This window comes from Cervus elaphus, chromosome 29, assembly GCF_910594005.1.
Source record: "Cervus elaphus chromosome 29, mCerEla1.1, whole genome shotgun sequence".
NCBI classification, from domain to species: domain Eukaryota; kingdom Metazoa; phylum Chordata; class Mammalia; order Artiodactyla; family Cervidae; genus Cervus; species Cervus elaphus.
In genome coordinates, this window is record NC_057843.1 from 50,360,951 (window position 1) to 50,380,587 (window position 19,637).

The 19,637-nt window shown below is 44.0% G+C and overlaps 1 protein-coding gene across 8 annotated transcripts in view; it reads left to right on the top strand.

Annotated features, from left to right (window-relative positions):
• Nucleotides 1-548: 548 nt before the first annotated feature.
• Nucleotides 549-19,637, top strand: part of GCNT1 (glucosaminyl (N-acetyl) transferase 1) — a 59,535-nt gene continuing 40,446 nt past the window's right edge. For 3 of the 8 annotated variants that reach the window (XM_043890702.1, XM_043890698.1, XM_043890697.1), the window contains exons 1-4: nucleotides 579-686; nucleotides 1,028-1,370; nucleotides 1,531-1,653; nucleotides 2,892-2,992. The gene's annotated coding sequence lies outside the window, so the exon portion shown is untranslated. Of the gene's footprint in view, nucleotides 687-1,027; nucleotides 1,371-1,530; nucleotides 1,654-1,704; nucleotides 1,850-2,891; nucleotides 2,993-19,637 lie in introns of those variants that run through there. The other 5 variants (XM_043890701.1, XM_043890695.1, XM_043890703.1 and 2 more) reach the window with 3 other exon arrangements.

Here is a 19,637-nt window from a genome sequence, read left to right on the forward strand (position 1 = left end):
TGGTCTTAACAACGGCTTGAATCTGCCCAGTGGAATTCAGGGAAGGTCATGGAGGCTGAATGGAGGCTGTTCCCTATAATCAAAGAACTGGGGGACACAGAAAGGCCTTGTGTTCAGGAGACCCACGGGGCCCTATATGCATCTCTCATCATGGAAAACAAACAAACAAACCCAATGGTCACATCTAATTTTAACACAATATAAAGACCTCCGGAAATTTTTTTTCCTTTGGTTATAAAACCTATTTTTAAAATTAGAAAAGACAGCGCTTCCCGCGGTTCCTGCCTCCCAGAAGGGGGTATAAAATTCTGAAGAGCCCACTCAAGGGCTCAGTCCCTAAGCGGTTCTCCCAACTAAGAACCCAAGTCAACCTAAGGAAAAAGAAAGAGGAAGCGCGCAGAGTTCAGCACTTCCACCAGACAACGAAATGCCCAGAGGGCGCGCTGACCTGGGCCAGAAGGCCCTAGGCAGCAGAGGTCTGCGAGGCAGGGATGCGCTGGGCGGGGCCTAGAGGGGCGGGCCCAGGGGCGTGGTGCACGGGCGCGAGGGTGGGCGGCCCCAGGCCCCGCCGCGAGGTCCGCCGGCGCCACGAGCTCAGTCAGCCTAGCGCGGAGCAGCGCCGGGCGAGAGCGGACCCGCGCTGCCCGGCACCCTCCAGCGTCTTCCGGGCCAGGCGCTCGCTGCAGGTAACCAACGCCCCACCAGGTCTCCTGCTCGTTTGCCTGGCTGCAGGGGAGGAAATGGGAAGGATAGGCGGGAAGGAGGAAGCCGCCACTTAGCCAGGGCCCGGCTGCAGCGAGTGGGGTCAGCTCCTTCGGGAAAGAGGACGCGGAGCCGGAGCAGGAGAAAGAGGATGCGCGGTGGGAATCCACTTCCAGCTTGCGCGTCCGGGACCGGGGGTGGTGCAGAGCGCCCTGCCTCGACCCAACTCTTCCGTCCGGTTCGGGGAGCCTGGGGCTGGGACTTTGGTGCCCCGTATCACCTGGAAGGCACTTATTTCTGCTGTCTTTCCCCCTGGTTCACGTAGCGAGTAGTAGCTTAGGAATCGGGAGTTGGCGGCTGCGGGCGTGAAGAGGCCGGGAGCGAACAGTTACTCACTGTGGTGCCTTGGGGGCCAGAGGCTTTAACTTTGCTTAATCCTAAACGTGGCGCTGCGGAGAGGTATCTACTACCCCTATTTTACTGATAAAGAAAGAAGCCTGCGCCGGGATGTTAAATGGCTCACCCTAGGGGCTAACCACTGGAAAAGAGACGCTGCTCTAGGAGCTCCGAAGCCCTCACGCGTCTCCCCACCTTCCTGTTTGCTCTGCACGCTTCACGCCATGTCTAGAAAACGCGCGCTGCTGGCTGCTGGCTCTGTAGTGAAACAGGTGATTGTTCGTGAACGCATTCTATTCCCTTCCTAGGTTTCTTTCTGGTTTTGTGTTGTTAGCGCCCAATTTCTGATTCAGATGTTTCCAGTTTTTGTTGATTAGCTTTTTAAGGTGGAAGAAGCTCTCCCTCACAGCTCTTTTCCCTTCTGCCTTGCAGCTCTGTTCCTGGATGCCGAGCAAAACACAGGCATCCCAGCCTACTACACACTACTCATCTTTCTCGGTGGATGATAGATCGCCCTTGCATCCAGGCTGGGCCTTGCGGGCTGCCCGGTTGGAGGTGAGTCTTGTAGTCACCTGGCATCCTCCACACTCGTTGGCTTTGCTATTTCGTTCTAGGGGGAAGAGAGTCTTCATGTTACAAGTAGTAGGACAAGAGGCAAATTGAGGGGATGTACAGTGTTCAGAGAAAATGTGGTGCCTGGAGATGAGAACAAGACCACAGCTTTTTGTGGTCTGCATTTGGTGAGGGCCAGGTGAGCATCCCGCCAGACACTTACTTGTAAGCTTCTCTGGGCATCCTGCCCGCCCTCGCCCACCCTCCCCGCTCCCCCCGCCCCCCAACCTTTTTAGAGCTGTTCTGAAGGGCAGATTTGTTTTACGGAGGGGAGGAAGAGGGCTGAATGGTTTTTAAAGATCAGTGTAAATTACCTGCTAGGAGCTCAGGCAGTTCCAACCCCACTGCCCCAGATTAAGGAAAATGGCTTTCTGCTGTGGCTTAATCATTAAGCCTTCACGGCTTTTAGCCGGCCTTCAAGGTGGTCCTTCAGGGAAACTTTGGAGTTCTCAGAAATGGCTGACTGTTCCATGTTTAAAAATAAGGTAACACATGATGAATTTACTTTTACAGAGTTTTATTGGTAGATAAAAGAAGTTGATTTTTTTTTTTTTCCCTTCCATCTCATGGTGAGGGTTGGAAGGTTCCAGTTAGGTCCTCTGCCTTTCCTTCAGCCTGACGTTGGAAAGTAACTTCTCAGCCTTGGTCCTAAACATGTACTGGATTTCATTCTTCATTAAATATAGTTCATCCTCGATTAATTATAGGACAGCTTCCAGTCACTAGTTACTGCTTATTTTTTACTCTTTGGTCATGTTGGGTCTTCGTTGCTGCAGGGACTTCCTCCCGTTGGCTCCGGCAGGCTTCTCTTTAGTTGTAGTGTGTGGGCTTCTCATTTCGGTGGGTTCTCGCTGGGGAGCATTTGCTTCAGTGGTTGCGGCACGTGGGATCTTCCTGCACCAGGAGGCCAACCCGTGTCCCCTGCATTGGCAGACGGATTCCTAGCCACTGGGCCACCGGAGAAGTCCTCTAGTTCTTTTCCATTTGCAATTTTGTTGCTTAACACTAAAGAACTGTTTTTCTTGAGAACTATGAACTATCTCCTGGTGGGCTACAGCCCAAATTGTCGAATCAGACATGAGTTAGTGACTGAGCACAAGCAGGATTGACTATATACAAAATGAAATTTAGGGACTTCCCTGCTGGCCCGGTGGTTATGACTCTGTGAGCTTCCATTGCAGGGGCCACCGGTTCAATCCCTGGTATGGAAGCAAAGATCGCCACATGTTGCTTGGTTTGGCCAGAAAAAAAAATACACTACAGATCTACAGGAACTAAATAGGTAATGTATGGGGCGAGCTAAATGGACTGTAATTGGTTCCAGGTGACCTGTAGAGGCCCTGCCAACACCTGGGCAGGTAGCGGCCATTCTCTCCCTCTAACTGTACAGGAATTCTAGCCCAGTGTGACCAGAGCTTCCCTACCCAATAATTGAACAAACTTTATTAAAAAAAAAAAAAAAGTAAACAGTGATTTTAAATATTGGCTTTTTTTCTTTCGTGAAACACAAGAAGTCAAATTTGGTTTATTCATCGTGTTTTCAAATCTCTTATAAACTGCTACACCTGGTGATCACATTCTCAAGTGAATGAAAAATTCTGACCTTTGATATATATGTTGTACATTTTTCTGGAATGAGGTGGCAGGAAACAAATTAATACTATTGAAAGTGATCTCAGTCTCAATTTCTGTTTTCTGTGACGTGTAGATTAGGTCACCTGCACAGTCTCTTTATGGGCCAGCCACGGAACTGTGTCACTGTTTATTTATAGTTCTAATTCAAGCTGTCAGCTGCCTTACTCCTTGTCTTAAAAGGGAATTCCCAAATGACTGTTCTTATAAATCTGGTGTTTCTCCTGGGGTCTGTCTGTATTTTTAACCACACTGGCTTTGACACAGGAGACATGGTGTAAGGTTGTCATATGTCCTGGTTGCCTGTATGTGGCAAATACATGTATGCTTAGACCAGAGTTCCTTCACTGGCACTTCTGATATTTTGGGCCAGATAATTTCCTGTTGGGATTGTCCTGTGTACTGTAAGCTGTGTATCAGTGTTCCTGGCTCAACCCACTGGATGCCACTGGTCCCCTCCGTCTAGTTATAACAACCAAAAATGTCTCCAGACATTGTTAGATGTCCCCTGGGGAGCATAGTTACCTAGTTGACAAAAAAAAAATGAGTGAATATTTAAAATGCTTTAGACATTTATTAACTAAACTGTATACTGAACATAATTAACTTTAAACTCGTAATAACTAGAGAAGCTATCTAACACTTTAAATATTTTTATAATAAAGATGACTAAATCAGTGTTCTTTCTGAATGGCCAATGTATATCTTGCCAGACTTTGTCTCCAAAGAAATTTTAAGTGTTTGATGTGGCTGTCAAATTTCTAAAGTTTAAAATGTGGAAGCTAAAAGGGAATCCTACAGTTTTCATTTTTCTTATTTTAATTGCTTGATGTCTTTCAATTGTTTTTTAAGCTGATGAAGTATCAATGGACCATGGTTGTTGATTTGAAAAAATCAACAGTCTCTCACATGAGAATGTCATACAAAATTCTAAGCAAAAATTTAATAATGAGACTTGGTATAAATTATGTTTAGAGTAGAATTTAGTTTTAAAAGAAATTAAATTTTTTTTGCCTAAAATCAATAACTAGGAAAACTGTGTTTCTGTAGTCTGAGAAATACTAATTTTATGGAAGAGAATTATTAAGTAATATATGATTTTACTTACCAGAAGAAAATAATGTCCTGCAAGTATAATCCTCGTGTATAATCCTGCAAATATAATATAGACCTTAGGGAGGTTAAAAACATTGTCTTGGTTATAAAAGATGCATCCTTAGCTAGGGACTGGCTATTCATTGGGCCCCTTGCAGAAATCAGACTAATTTGTAAGGCTTTAGGCTGGCTACAGAGCTTGTGGGGCCCCTTCTTTAAACATGAATTTTAAGATGGTAACAGACAACTGAGCATTAAGCAGAGCATAGGTCCTGTGTGACTGCACACAGGAAACTGGTCCTAGAAGCTTAAAAGAGGATTATAATCACAAATACAAATCCAGAACCATTAAGCACCCAGAATTTCTGATTCATTGATTGTACTAGTATTTCCAATCAGGAGTCTATGTGTACTTGATAATCAGTGCAGTAAATTTACTAAGAACTTCCTCCCGTGATGAATTTTCCTTTTGCTAAAGAGGGAGCCGGATTGTTTGGGAGGGTCCTGTGAACTTGAAAGACCTGTTTACTCATTGAACCACTATTTACTGAGCACCTGTTCCTAGGCATTGTCAGCTCTGGCCTACAGCTGTGAATGGGATAGAAATTCTCTACCTTTACGAACCATTTAGTCTAGTGTCTCAAGGACAGGGGGACAGACAAGCACATAGTCACATAGGCAATTACAGTCATAAGTGGTACTTCAGAAAAGCCCAAGTGTCTGGAGGCCGTTTCACCTGGAGACCTAACCCAGATTAAGGGAGGGGATTTCTCAGGATAGGTCTTGCTGAAAAGAAGTACTTAAAATGGGGCCTTAAAAATGAGTAGAAGTGAAGTGAATTAGGGTTTAGTGTTCCAGGTTGAAATGGGTGAGACCAAAGAAGGAATGTAGCTTGGGATGAGACCTCTTGGGTCATCTTTTGGACTTTGCACTTGTAATGAAAAGGTAGTGGGAACTCATTGAAAACTTTTAAATGAGAGATAAGATGATTAGGTTTGGGTTTTAAAAATGATCATCCTCATTGCTGTGAGGCCCTATTGGCATACATGGTGTCTGTGCAAACCAGAAAAAGACTCCCTTCTGGGTGGACCAACTAGAAAAGATGTACTGCTTGTCCCACTAGGTCAGGCCAGAGGCAGTCCCCTGAGCCAGTCACTTTGTGTGGGCACAGCCTGTCCACACGCTGGGGAGGGGGAGAATGGGGTGTGGCCCGATAGTGCAAAGGCTTTTGCAGTCACCCAGGGGTAAACAGGGGAGTAGATGGGGGACGGATGGAGAGGTGAGAGAGATACTGAGTTTGTAGTTAGAAATCAGTAAGAAGGTAGTTACTGTTTGGGTATAGTTGTTGGAGAGAAGCTATCAAAGATGATTTAAGAGTTTGGCATAAATACCTGAGTGGAATAGGATGGTGAAACCATTTTCAGTTGAAGGGGACTAGGGGAGGAGTGGGTTTGGCACAGGTTGGGGAGGGAAGGTAATTCCACTTGAGTCTGTTTGCTTTTGAGGCATTCCAGGTGGAGTCAGGGAGGCAGAGGGAACTCCTGAAAGAGATCTGGGATGGAAATACATATTTTGGGGCCATTGCAAATAAGTAGTCCTTGCATATCCCTCGTGGCTCAGACGTTAAAGAATCTGCCTGCAATGCGGGAGACCTGGGTTCGATCCCTCGGTTGAGAAGATCCCCTGGTGGAGGGCATGGCAGCCCACTCCAGTATTCTTGCCTGGAGAATCCCGTGGACAGAGGAACCTGCTGGGCTACAGTCCATGGGGTCGCAAAGAGTCGGACACAACTGAGCGACTAAGTGCGGCACACACCATATGAAAAAGATCTCCAGAACACCCCTAGCTCAGTTCCTAAGAGGAAGAGATACTTTAAAAAGATCACCCAAAGAGGGGTGTAGAATGAGATGGGGAGGGGGCTGGCTTTGGAAAGTTGGATCATTGTACTCGGAGGAAGAGGAGAAGCTGGTTAAGACTGAGAAGCCAGGTACACGTACAAGGTAGGCAGGAATTGGGGGGGGAGGCGGTCTGTGGCCTGCCTTTGTTTGTTTTTTCAAACTGAGATTGAAGAGACTTGAACATATTCTAATGCTGATGGAAAGTTTCTGGTACAGAGGGAGAGGCTAAAGATATGCGAGTGAGAAACAAATGCTAGGGCCAGGCTTCAGAGAAGGTGAACACTGGTTTTGAGAACACAGGTGGGGAAATTGGGCTTTAATAGAAAGTGGGAGGGAGAAGATGGATGAAGTAGTCTCAGATTTGGGGACCAAAATTGTGAGGACTTTTTCTCTGAAGGAGGTGGCAAAACCATTTGCCAAGGTGGGTGTGTTCGTGTATAAAGTCAGATATTTCGTCAACACAGTATTTATTGAGCATTTTCTAGTACCAGACATTGTGGTAGGCTTCCTGGGAAGTATTAGGAATGATGTTGATTTGCATTAGTGTTGGCCCTTGTGATATAATAAAAAATATATATTTGGTGTTTGTCTCTGGTTCCTGATACAGCTTCTAGAACCCTTGGCATGTCCAGAGAGATAGGGATGGTAAAAACATCTTTTGTTATTCACAGTGGGGCACCTTTCCACTCCTGATTTTTTGCTAATGTATGCCTTAGGTGAGGGTGGGAAGGGATCCTAGGTAGCCTCAGGATGGGACTGGTCACCAGAATCAGTTCAGTCGCTCAGTTATGTCCAACTCTTTGTGACCCCATGGGCTGCAGCATGCCAGGCTTCCCTGTCCATGACCAATTTCCGGAGCTTGTTCATGTCCATTGAGTCAGTGATGCCATCCAACCATCTCACCCTCTGTCATCCTCTTCTGCCTTCAATCTTTCCCAGCATCAGGGTCTTTTCCACTGAGTCCGTTCTTTGCATCAGGTGGCCAAAGTATTGGAGTTTCAGCTTCAGCATCAGTCCTTCCAATGAATATTCAGGACTGATTTCCTTTTGGATGGACTGGTTGGATCTCCTTTCAGTCCAAGGGACTCTCAAGAGTCTTCTCCAACACTACAGTTCAAAAGCATCACTTCTTTCTTTATAGTACTCAGCTTTCTTTATAGTCCAACTCTCACTTCCATACAGGACTACTGGAAAAACTGTAACTTTGACTAAATGGACCTTTGTTGGCAAAGTAATGTCTCTTTTTAATATGCTGTCTAGGTTGGTCATAGTTTTTCTTCCAAGGAGCAAGTGTCTTAATTTCATGGCTGCGGTCATCATCTGCAGTGATTTTGGAGTCCCCCAAAATAAAGTCTGCCACTGTTTCCATTGTTTCCCCATCTGTTTGCCATGAAGTGATGGGACCGGATGCCATGATCTTAGTTTTTTGAATGTTGAGTTTTAAGCCAGCTTTTTTACTCTTCTCTTTCACCTTCATCAAGAGGCTCTTTAGTTCCTCTTCACTTTCTGCCATAACTGTGGTATCATCTGCATATCTGAGGTTATTGATAAATTTCTCCCTGCAATCTTGATTCCAGCTTGTGCTTCATCCAGCCTGGCATTTAGCATGATGTACTCTGCACATAAGTTAAATAAGCAGGGTGACAATATACAGCCTTGACATACTCCTTTTCCTATTTGGAACCAGTCCATTGTGCCATGTCTGGTTCTAAGTGTTGCTTCTTGACCTGCATATAGGTTTTGCAGGAGGCAGGTCAGGTGGTCTGGTATTCCCATCTCTTTCAGAATTTTCCACAGTTTATTGTGATCCACACAGTCAAAGGCTTTAGCGTAATCAATAAAGTAGAAGTTAGATGTTTTTCTGGAATTCTCTTGCTTTTTCTGTGATCCAGCAGATGTTGGCAACTTGATCTTTGTCTCTTCTGCCTTTTCTAAATCCAGCTGGAACATCTGGAAGTTGATGGTTCACGTATTGTTGAAGCCTGGCTTGGAGAATTTTGAGCATTACTTTGCTAGCATGTGACATGAGTGCAATTTTGTGGTAGTTTGAACATTCTTTGGCATTGCCTTTCTTTGGGAGTGGAATGAAAACTGACCTTTCCAGTCCTGTGGCCACTGCTGAGTTTTCCAAATTTGTTGGCATAAGGAATATAGCACTCTCACAGCATCATCTTTCAGGATTTGAAGTAGCTCAACTGCAATTCCATCACTTCCACTAGCTTTGTTCATAGTGATGCTTCCTAAGGCCCACTTGACTTCACGTTCCAGGATGTCTGGCTCTAGGTGAGTGATCACACCATCGTAGTATTCTGGGTCATGAAGATCTTTTTTGTATAGTTCTGTATATTCTTGCCACTTAATATCTTCTGCTTCTGTTAGGTCCATAGTATTTCTGACCTTTATTGAGCCCATCTTTGCATGAAATGTTCCCTTGGTATCTCTAATTTTCTTGAAGACATCTCTAGTTTTTCCCATTCTATTGTTTTCCTCTGTTTCTTCCTTTGATCACTGAGGAAGGCTTTCTTAATTCTCCTTGCTATTCTTTGAAACTCTGCATTCAAATGGGTAGACCTTTCTTTTTCTCCTTTGCCTTTCACTTATTTTCTCAGCTGTTCGTAAAGCCGCCTCAGACAACCATTTTGCCTTTTTGCATTTTTCTTTCTTGGGGATGGTCTTGATTACTGCCTCCTGTACAATGTCATGAACCTCAGACCATAGTTCCTCAGGCACTCTGTTTATCAGATCTAGTTCCTTGAATCTATTTGTCACTTCCACTGTATCATCAAGGGTCACCAGAAAGACCAAGTAATTAGAAGGTTGGGACTTTTTAGCCCTATAGGCTGACCTCTGGGAAGGGAAAGGGTACTAGGGATTGAGTTACACAGACACTGGAAGAAGCTGCTGGGAGACCTTCTGGGTTGATAGGCACATCAAGATACTAATAGAGGCAGCCTGTCCAGAGAAGAAGCCAGGAAGCTTGCCGACCCTCCCCCATACCTTACCCTCTGTATCTCTTCCATTTGACTGCTCCTAAGTCGTATTCTTTCTAATAAACTGTAGTAGTAAGTAGAATGTTTTCTGGAATCTTAGCTGTGCAAGCAAATTTTCATACCTTGGAATTCATGAGAAGCCTTGAATTCACAGAACCGCCAAATTTATAATCTCCCTGGGCACCCCATTTGCAGCTGATGCCTGCAGAGGGCATTCTTGTGGGACTAAGCCCTTAATATGTGGGATCTGGGCTAACTTCAGCTAGTTTATGACAGAACTGAAATGAATATTTTGGTACCCAGTTGGTATCAGAATTGGCTGGTGTCTGGAGGAAAAAAAACCCCACATTTGGTGTCAGAAGTGTTGTAAAAACAGCTCAGCCCCATATACCTGAAATAGCCTCTCACTATCTTTTCTTGAAATCACCTTTGGCCTTGTAGTTGATGACTGAAGGCATCACGTGAGAGCTTGCTTTTGATGAGCATCAAGGCCCCTGCATGGGGGCGGGGAAGGGTGTTCCCTAGCGCCTTTGCCAGTTTGCAGGTACATGTCCAGGTTCTTGGTGTTGAGTGTACAATAGGAACGCCTGGCACTCAGGTCACACTCCTCACTGATTCCATCGAGTCTCTCGGGTAAGGGAATTGGTATTCTTTGAAAGCGCCCAGTGGTTCTAATGTGTGTGCAGCCAAGGCTGAGAGCCGCTCACTGGGATACCAGACCAGTTAAGGCCATTTGCCCCATTGAGCTGCAGCCCACTGCCTGGAATTTGTGTATGAACAATTAGGTTCAGACCCTTATGAATGAAATAGGTTAGCGTCCAAAGAAGGAGGCGAATGACAATTCTATGGGATGTTGAAGGAACCTTCTATTTATAAATTTGCAAACATTTAAGAAAGAAGTCAAGCTGTATTATGTCAACTGTCTTGTCAGTGGTGCCTTCTAGATTTGGTATCTTGTTTGGGAAGTGTGATTTTCTCAGGAGGAAGGGGTGAGGAATCCTCACCTGACCCCTCAGCGTATTGGGAAGTGTTGCAGTTTGCCAGTGACCATATCATGAAGTTATGAGGTTTTATAAACACAAAGGCTTTTAAATCATGGCACCTCTCAAACAGTGAATGGAGACTTACCTGTGAGTGGGTTACAGGTATCCTGAGATTCACTCTCTCTCATCCGTCTCCCTTCAGCCAGGGGGCTGAAGTTGAGCAGTCACCTTCTTGGATATGTGTCCAAAAAGCATCGCAGCTTCAGATGGCAGATGCTTGATTATCCGTTGTAATGCTCTGGGCAGGGGGTGTGACCAGCTTTCCACCACTTATCCTCCCTGGTTCTCTTGCAGGCACACATCTAAGAGTAGTTGAGTTTCCCGGTGTCTGCATTTTTCTTTAGCAAAAAACAAGGTTTCCACATTGCCGCTTCCCAGCTGTGCTGTGCCTGTCAGTGGTTGGGGTTGTCTTCCCAGGTGACTCAGTGGTAAAGAACCTGCCTGCAATGCAGGAGCCGCAGGAGACTCCATCCCCGGGTCGAAAAGATCCCCTGGACCAGGAAATGGCAACCCACTCCAGTATTCCTGCCTGGAGAATCCCATGGACGGAGGAGCCTAGTGGGTTGCAGTCCATAGAGTCAGAGGGGGATGTGACTGAGCACGTGCGCGCACACACACACACCCTCACATATTAGTAGTTGTTACTTTGAGAGCAGGACACAGGACACACACACAACACACACACACACACACATACCCCCTCACGCATCAGAAGTTGTTACTTTGAGAGCAGGAACAATCCAAGATACACGTGAAAGTTCACACAAGGAGAGGGAGAGGGACCACATTTCAAAAGTAATTTATGCTACAGAGGCATTTGGAAATAATCATTTGGAAATGTTTGCAGTGACTGTGAACATGTTGCCAAGAAATACGCTAGATTTATGAGTCATGGAAACTTTGGAGGAAAGTGGATACATGTATGACCGAGTCCCTTTGCCGTCCACCTGACACTATCACAGAGTTGTTAATTGGCTATAATATAAAATAAAAAGTTTTTAAAAAACCAAAACTCTCCCCCTCCACAAAGAAAAAGCTTGGAAGCAAAATTGTCTACCTGTTAAAGTGTTTTAGGTGAACAGTGTCAGTAAGTTTTGAGTCTATTTGTTGAATTTAAAAAACTGTCATACCTCACTCATTAGCAAGAGCAATTGATTGAAACTTACCAGTTGAATCTCATCAAGGAGCTTTGTATAACTGGTGGATCAACAGAGAAGTATCAAGATTTAGGAAGGAGAGCTAAGAGTGTTCTGTTTTTCCAGTATATCTGTCCTTGTCACCCTCAACGGCCATTAAAGCAAAATGTTTCAGGACACTGAGCTTGGAAGCAGTCATTCAAGCACTTGATGGCAAAGTAATTAACTGGGGTTTTCAAAGATAATGAAGCATACTTAATTTATTGCTTCCATTAAAAATATTAGTTACAAATTTGTAGTGAGCAAGAAGTTTTTTGCCTTAAGTAATTAAGCTGAACTGAACTGAATTAAGCTAATAGGTTTTATTTCCTCTGTTTCATCTTTTTATTTTGTAATGCACATCATTTAAAGATACATATGTACAGTAGTACTTGTAATTTTGAAAGAAATATGCATATATTGAATGTACTCAAAGCTTTTACTCTTAGTTGTCTGTAGTAAAAATTTTGCAAGCTTATTATTAAAAACTTTGAGCCAAACTGCTGTCTTCCCCACCCCCTGCCCCACAGTAACCTGAAAACTTGCTTCCTTGTAAACTTTAATCTAAAACTGCCTCTTCCCCATGCTCCTGTAGTTCATTCAGTGGAAAATGAAATTGTTATAAGAGTAAAAATAAATATTCACACTCTGGAAAGTATTGAATACTGTCTTGTTTCTCTTGAAATGTGTATGTAAACCTCCTTTCAACAAGCCAGTTTGAACACTTTAAGATACAAACACAAAAAGCCATGGAATTTCCAAAAATCTTGTCATCAGTTCTTTGCTCTGGGACAAGTAAATGCTTTCAGTCATGTGGCTGTCATCCTTTTATCCACTAACCATGGTCAGTTGTCCATGAACTGTTGTCCGTGAACCCACACAAGCCAGTTTGGGTAGTTGTGGCAAGCAGAGATCGGTGGAGGGCTGCAGTTCTTCAGGCAGGTGAAGGTTAAAAAGCCAGGGTCAGGTTAGCTGTCCTGTCTTGGGGCTCTGATTGCCCCTCCCAGGAAACTTTGTCTTGAGGCACAGGGAATCAGACATTCCAGCAGGAGTCAGCTGACTGTTACATTCAGCTGACAAACGTGTTGGAGTCAAGGAATCACGAATTTTGTGGAATCAGCAGCTGGACTTGGGAATGCGCCCTAGGCACCATCCCAGGCTACTTGACTTGCCAGGCTTATGTGTCCTTTTGGTGTAAGCATAGGACATGCCTCTAGAATATCCCTAATCCATCCATATAGATGGAGCACCCTGATCACATCTGGTTAAGATTGTTAAGATTCCAAGTTCTGGTTGCAGAGGGCACAGGTTCTAGCCCCAGTGGGGGAACTAAGATGGGGCACACTGCCCAGCCTGGCCAAACAAAAAACAAAAAGCCAAGATTTTCAAACACATGCACAAATCAAATGAATATCCATGAAATGAAGCAGGGCCCTGGGTGGCCCTCCCAAAGACAAAGCCTTTCTGTGCCCCTTGCAGAAACCAGTACTCAAGAAACCAGGCACCCCACTTGGAGAGTTGGAGAACTCAGGATTATTATGCCAGCAGGCCCAGAGGAGTTAACACTCCAAGCTCTGAGCCCTGAACAGAGTTTTTCTACATGGACAGGCATGATTAAGCAGGTTTGTGGGTTTTCAGGGGCTGGACGATTGCAAAGAGCAGGACAAGGGTGAGTGAAGTAAGCTCCATTTCCTAGTACTGTGAGTCCCCACTTTCTGAGACCTACGTGATCCAGACTTTGCAAGGAGCAAGCTGAGTTACAGAGGCAAAAGGAGCAGGAGGTTATGTAAAATTTTAACTTTTCCTCTTCATTCCCCTCTCTTGATGCTCCTATTACGCATTGTAGAAAGCATCATCTCATGTTTTGGTAGGACATTCAGAGCTTCCCATCGTTTAGGGGGCTATATTGAGCTATTAGCATTTGTAACTTTATGGATTTAATCCAAGAGGTCATGAACTGGGTAATTGCATTGAGAATACAGGGGCCAAACAAGAGCGCCACAAAGAGCGTGAAGAAAGGACCTGTTAAAGGGAGAAGCCACATGCCAGCTCCAGATACTGTTCCAATTGCCCCAGGAATGAGCTAGTTTCTCTCTCCTTTTTATGATTTGTTCCCTTAGCTGTTGGGCCATGTCCCTGACTATTTCTGATTGGTTTACATAAAAACATTTTTCATTCAAGAAGAGGCAGAGTCCTTTCTTTTCAGCTGTCAGTAGGTCTAGCTCTCTCCTATTCTGTAAAACCACCTCCGCCAGGTGGTCTAGTTGGTCCTGTAATGAAGAGCAGTAATAATACTGATCAGGGGTAGAGGCCAGGGTTGACAATGAAAATCCATTGATACTTTGATAGCTGGATCCTCAAGCTTCCGCCATGTGTTGACCAATCAGCTGCTGGAATGTGGCTGGAACAAGGCTGAAGAACCCTCAAGCCGCTGTGCGTTGACTAGTCAGCTTCCGGAGTGACTACAGGGCTCAGCGTCCTTCGTGGGTGAGGGCTGTTGTCTTTGGAACCGGACCTTGAGGTTTGTGGGGTCCCGAACTGCTTTCCAGGTGTCATCACAGGAAGTCACTGCCTTCTTGACTCTGGTGTGGTGGATCCAAAGGATGACACCTGTAACTTTAACAGGAGTCGAGGTTGCCAGGATGACCCTGTGAGGGCCTGTCCAGACTGGCTGAAGTGTTTGTTTTGTTTTTAGTCTAACCCATACCTCTTCTCCTGGCTGACAGAGATGAACCCAACTGCCCAAAGGAATGGGTGTCCTTTCTGTTCTTTCTGATATGGCGGAAGACTTTCCCAGGGCCTGGAGGTGTCGGGACATCTCCAGGTCAGCTAGCTGTTGGTGGTCTCCCTTGAGCTTTTCTATCGCTGGGGGTGGCCTCCCATGTAAGATCTCAAAGGGAGAGTAGCCTGAGGCCCTCGGGGTGCATTTACGGAGGGAGATGAGTCCACAGAATGGTGAGGCGGCTTGTTTCAGCATTGTCTGGGCGTTGGCTGGGGGATATTTTTATCGTACTACTACTTGGAGAAACAAGCTTAACAAGACAGTTAAAGATAATATGACCCAAAGATGAATAGAAGTAGGAAGGCTGCTGAGGTGCTAGCCAGGAGAACCAGGTCCAGACATTGGTTCATGACATTGGTGTTTCTCTAGGTATGAGAAGATGCAAGAATTTGGACTCATAAAAAGTCTCTCCCTGAAAATATTTGACTATCTGAAGGCCTGTTTTTCTGGGTTTTTCCCAGAGCACAGAGCGCCTTTTTTTTTTTTTTGTCTCTACCCTGAACTCCTTTCAAGGGGGTGTTGAAGGTCAGCATCTTGTAGTGGTCATGATTTAATCTTTGTAGAGATAGCTGGCAAGGGTCAACTTCCAGTCAGCAGGGCCCCTTCATAGCCACATATTTGACCACGTTTTGGGGGCATTGCATGGTCATTGTGTCCCACAGTGCTGGGAACGCTCATCCCCAGGTCTAACAAAGATTCCATTGACAGGCCACTCAATGTGTTGTCACTAGACCAGGCCTTGTAAGTAGCAAAAGTCTCTGAACCATACTTGTCTTACTAGCCTTTTGGTCCAGGAAAATATTTCCTCTTGTTGCTTCTTCTCATATCTAGAGTTACATTATTACAATTACTGCTCTCATATGGAACTGCATATCAGCATTTTATCACAGGCTCAATCACACATTTGGAACCATAAGAAATAATCTTCTGAAAGAAGCTACATAGAAAATAATATAGCTAGCAGTTATTAGTAAGGTCACAAAGAAGAATTTAAGTCAAGAACTTTCATTGGGTGTAGCCTGGTATACCCCAGGTCATCTGACTCTGTTAAATGATTATAGGCAAGTGTTAATCTCCTGGTTGTACATCATGGAGCATCTGACCTTTATCCAAAGATTGGTTACTGAGATAAGCTTTAGAAACAATCTTAGAGTGTCCTTTTTAATAACTTAATTAAACCTTTTAGCAATATAACATAACAAGGAACTATCTCAGAAGTGAGTCTTAGTAAGCGTAGACCTTAATTAACAAAACTAGAACTTAATATTCAGTGAAATATAATTTTTTTTTTTTTTTTTTTGAGAACTCATTGTGAGGACCTTAACACTGTAGCCAGGGAAGGCTTTAACCCATCAAATAAAAATGAGGTCTGTCAGGGAACTGGGAAGAGCCAAGCGGCTGTCTTGGATTTCCCATAGCCCTGGCTCTTTGATTTTTAGCTGTTGTTTATCCATTTTTAATTTCCTGATTTAGGGGCAGACTATTGCCATGTTTTAAGGACATCAGGATAGCAAAAGTCTTACTGTGAGGGGTTATTTTTTTGTGGAAGCAGAATGAACTTTGTCTACATGTACCATAATCTCAAATAATTTTATTTACCAAAGTAACGAAAAGATTTTAAAAACAAATATAAATCACTTAAAGGCAAAGAAATTCTTAATATGTTGTCAAAAGCTGCATTCTAAGTAAACTTTTTTCTCTAAACAGAGAGAGGACCAAATTCCAGTCTGGTACCAGCTTACTGTTAATAACAAAATTTATCTGTTTAATCTTAGAAAGTCTTTTCCATATATCTTGAAGAACTAGCAGTATTCTTTTAAAGGCATGAGAGTAAAACCGTAGAAGGCATGTTTAAAATCTGATTCTATTGTAATTGGCAAAGAAACCTGGTCATTCTTGTGATATGTAACACTTTAATATGATAACTAGAATTATAATTGACCATATTTTATCAGGGCATATCAGATCTATATGAATTTCACACAATTTTAGGATATCTATATATTAGTAACATCAACCGTGCAGTATAACCTAAAAAGATTTTTCACCCCTTTAACAGTACTTCCCATGTAATTTAACATGTCCAGTGAATCCAGGCAGCTTAATAGCTCTTTGGGATGTCTCAGGGGCCCTCTGAAGCATCTCAAAGTTAGCTGGAAGTCAAGTTATTTAGGAAGTTTTGTCAATAAATATCAGAAGGGTTTGTAACAGTCAGACAGGATCATATACGTCACTGTGAAATAAAAGTTATTTACTTAGCCAAAGTTAACAGAAGATTTCAAAGGTAAATATAGAACAGATCAATTAAGAGGTAAAGAAACTTAAATCTATAATTAAAAGCAGTTCAACATCTGAAGAAAGTATGTCCTCTTAACAGAGAGAAAGGCCGAATTTAAGTTTTTACACCAGCTTACTTTAAACTCATTTAGGTATACTTGATTAAATTTATTTTAAACTTAGTTCTAACCATGCACAATTTTCCACAAACTTTTTAATCACTTTCTGTAACAGCCATCTATGAGTCAGACCTACTTTCTTTTCCCTTTATAAAATGTAATTTTGTTTTTCATATCTTCTTTATTAAAAACATATATCCTACTTCCTTATTAGATTAGCAAACAAACATTAATACTAGATACTTAATATTGAATATTTCCCAGTTTACATGAACCTGAAATTTATTTAGGTTAATTTTTCTTGTATTTAGAATCGTTTGATTGCTAAGCGCTTACTTTTTTTGGGCCAATTAAATTAGAACTCATTTACAACTTCAACAATATTATCAGAAAAAAACAAAAGACATACACTGAGACATACATAAATACAGACAGAGATCTTATAGTGTTCTGTTTGAGGTTTAAAATACCTCTTTGACAATGCCCCCCGTCTTTTTTTTTTTTTGCTTTGCTTGAAGACTGAGGTCTCAGGCAAAGTTGGGTGTGTGTTTCAAGGACATGGAAAGGGTTAATTTCAAGCTTTACCCTAGGCAGGCCTTTCAACAAGCTAGTTGTTTTTAATTGCATATACAAGAAGAATTGGTTTTGCAGTTTCCAAAAAGAAAAAAAGTTTCTCTCACTCCATTCAGTCAGCAGTTACGCACTCACAATCTTTCAGAGTCTACCACAGTGCGTCCCTTCTCCCAAGTGCTCAGGTTTCCTTAACTGTTGCTCCCTTCCTGGGAGCTCCAAGGAGCTGATCAGTCTCCTCTTCTACCCATTGGGGTAGGCCTGACTGGGGACTGGCCCCGGGGCCTCACCTGATCCTGTGGCCATTCCTGGTGAGTTGGCCCGTCCCTCCAATGGGTCTGGTCGGGACTCAGCTGTCCAGAGAGTCGGAACGCCAGTCTGAAAGGGAACTCAGAATACTGTCAGGCGGTGTCCTGCTCATTCACCTCAGGGTTGCTTCGCTCCAGCCTGGCCTAGTCACCAGTCCAATGGCTCAAGGGGCGGGAGTGGTTGGAATCTCACTGGGGCCTCCAGAAATGTTGCAGAAACCAGTATTCAAGAAACCAAGCACCACACTTGGAGAGTTGGAGAACTCAGCTTTATTATGCTGGCGGGCCCAGGGGAGTTAACACTCCAAGCTCTGAGCCCCGAAAGAGTTTTTAATACATGGACAGGTGTGATTAAGCGGGTTTGTGGGTTTGCATGGGCTGGGCGATTGCAAAGAGCAGGACAGGGGTGAGTGAGATAAGCTCCAGTTCCTAGTGTTATAGCCACGCTTTCTGGGAAACAAACTCACTCAGAAGGACAATACAGATAGTGGAGTGCAGTTTATTACACCGGCGGGCTCAAGGCAGAGTCTCCTCTTAGCCAAGGACCCTGACCAGCATTTGTGAAAGTCTTTTATACCCAGTGTGTACGTGTCCAAACCCACCACCCCAAATCCCTTGAGGCTTACAGAGGAAGGGTAAATACAATCACAATAACCCCATCATTCATGTGTTTGTGTTCAAACAGTTAATAATCCATAAGCCCGCGGTTACATTCCAACCAGTTAATAACTGATAAGCCTGTGGTTACATTCTGGTAGATACTGTCCGGAGGCAGGGGTGATTAGAATATGTTTTCTCTTAGGCGATGAGTAACCTGGGTACGATCTTCAAGGTTCCCCTGTCTGGAGGGGGTCTTGTCCTTCCTTTGTCGTTCCCACAGGCACTAAGCAGAGAGTTCAGAGTCCACTGGAGAGGCGGCCGAGCACGATCAGCACGGACAGGCCTGAGATGGAGTCCAGGCCCTGTGAATTCCTTCTTCACTAGTACTGTGTATTCCCCACTTTCTGAGACCTACATGATCCAGGCTTTGCAGGGAGCAAGCTGAGTTACAGAGGCAGAAGGAATAGGAGGTTATGTAAAATTCTAACTTTTCCTCTTCACCCTCTCTTCTTGCTTATAGGAAAAAGATTTTAGCCTTCTAGACCTTCCCTGAGTTTCAAAGGGCCGATTCAAATAGTTACTCATTAGAGGAGTGGGGGTAAGCAGAAACAAAGGAAAGGCAGTCAAGAGAAAGAGACTCTGGTGCAGCCATCCCTGTTCCTCCTGAAGGGATTTCTGAGCTCTTCTTCAGTAACATGGCCTCCCACGCAGGTGAAGGGTGATAACTTCAGACTGAGAACAGGTCTGTGGGCCCCAGACTGGTTAGAGCCTGGAGGTTGATGATTGAGATTGTTGGGACACCACCCTGTTTCCTCCTCACCCCCAGCCGATCAGAGGAAGGTTACATACCCTGCAGACCTATCCCCAGATTTTGCCTACAAAAACTGTTCCCTCCAAACCATTGAGGAGCTCAGGGTTTTTCTGAGCATTGGCAGCCCCAGACTTACAATAAAGGATGCGTTTTCCTTCACCATAGCCCAGTGTCAGTAGATTGGCACAGATGCGTGGACCCGAGTTTGGTTCTATAACATCCTTAGATGATTCTGGTCACTTTGAGGATTGTCCTCTGGGCTAAATTGGACCCATTAGCAAAGGGCCCAGTGTTTGATGGTAGATGTGATTTTGAAACATGGTGAAAGTCAGCCTTACAATTAACATGCTCCTTGTTAATATTAATAGTATTGAGGGTGGGGTGGAATGGGGAGGTTAAAAATATAGTGTAATGTAAGAAAAATACACTAGATTTCTTGTCGGACTCATACAGAGATTTCTTTTTTTTCCTTCTGTTTTTGGTTGTGAAATTTGACCTGTATTGAAAGCAGATGGGAAAAAAAAGAAAGACGTTCAATAGCCATTGACCTCATAGGAATCAGATTTCCCATCTGGGCTTCTGTGGCTGGCCCCTCCTTATCCCCCAACTCCCCTCTCCCACCAAACT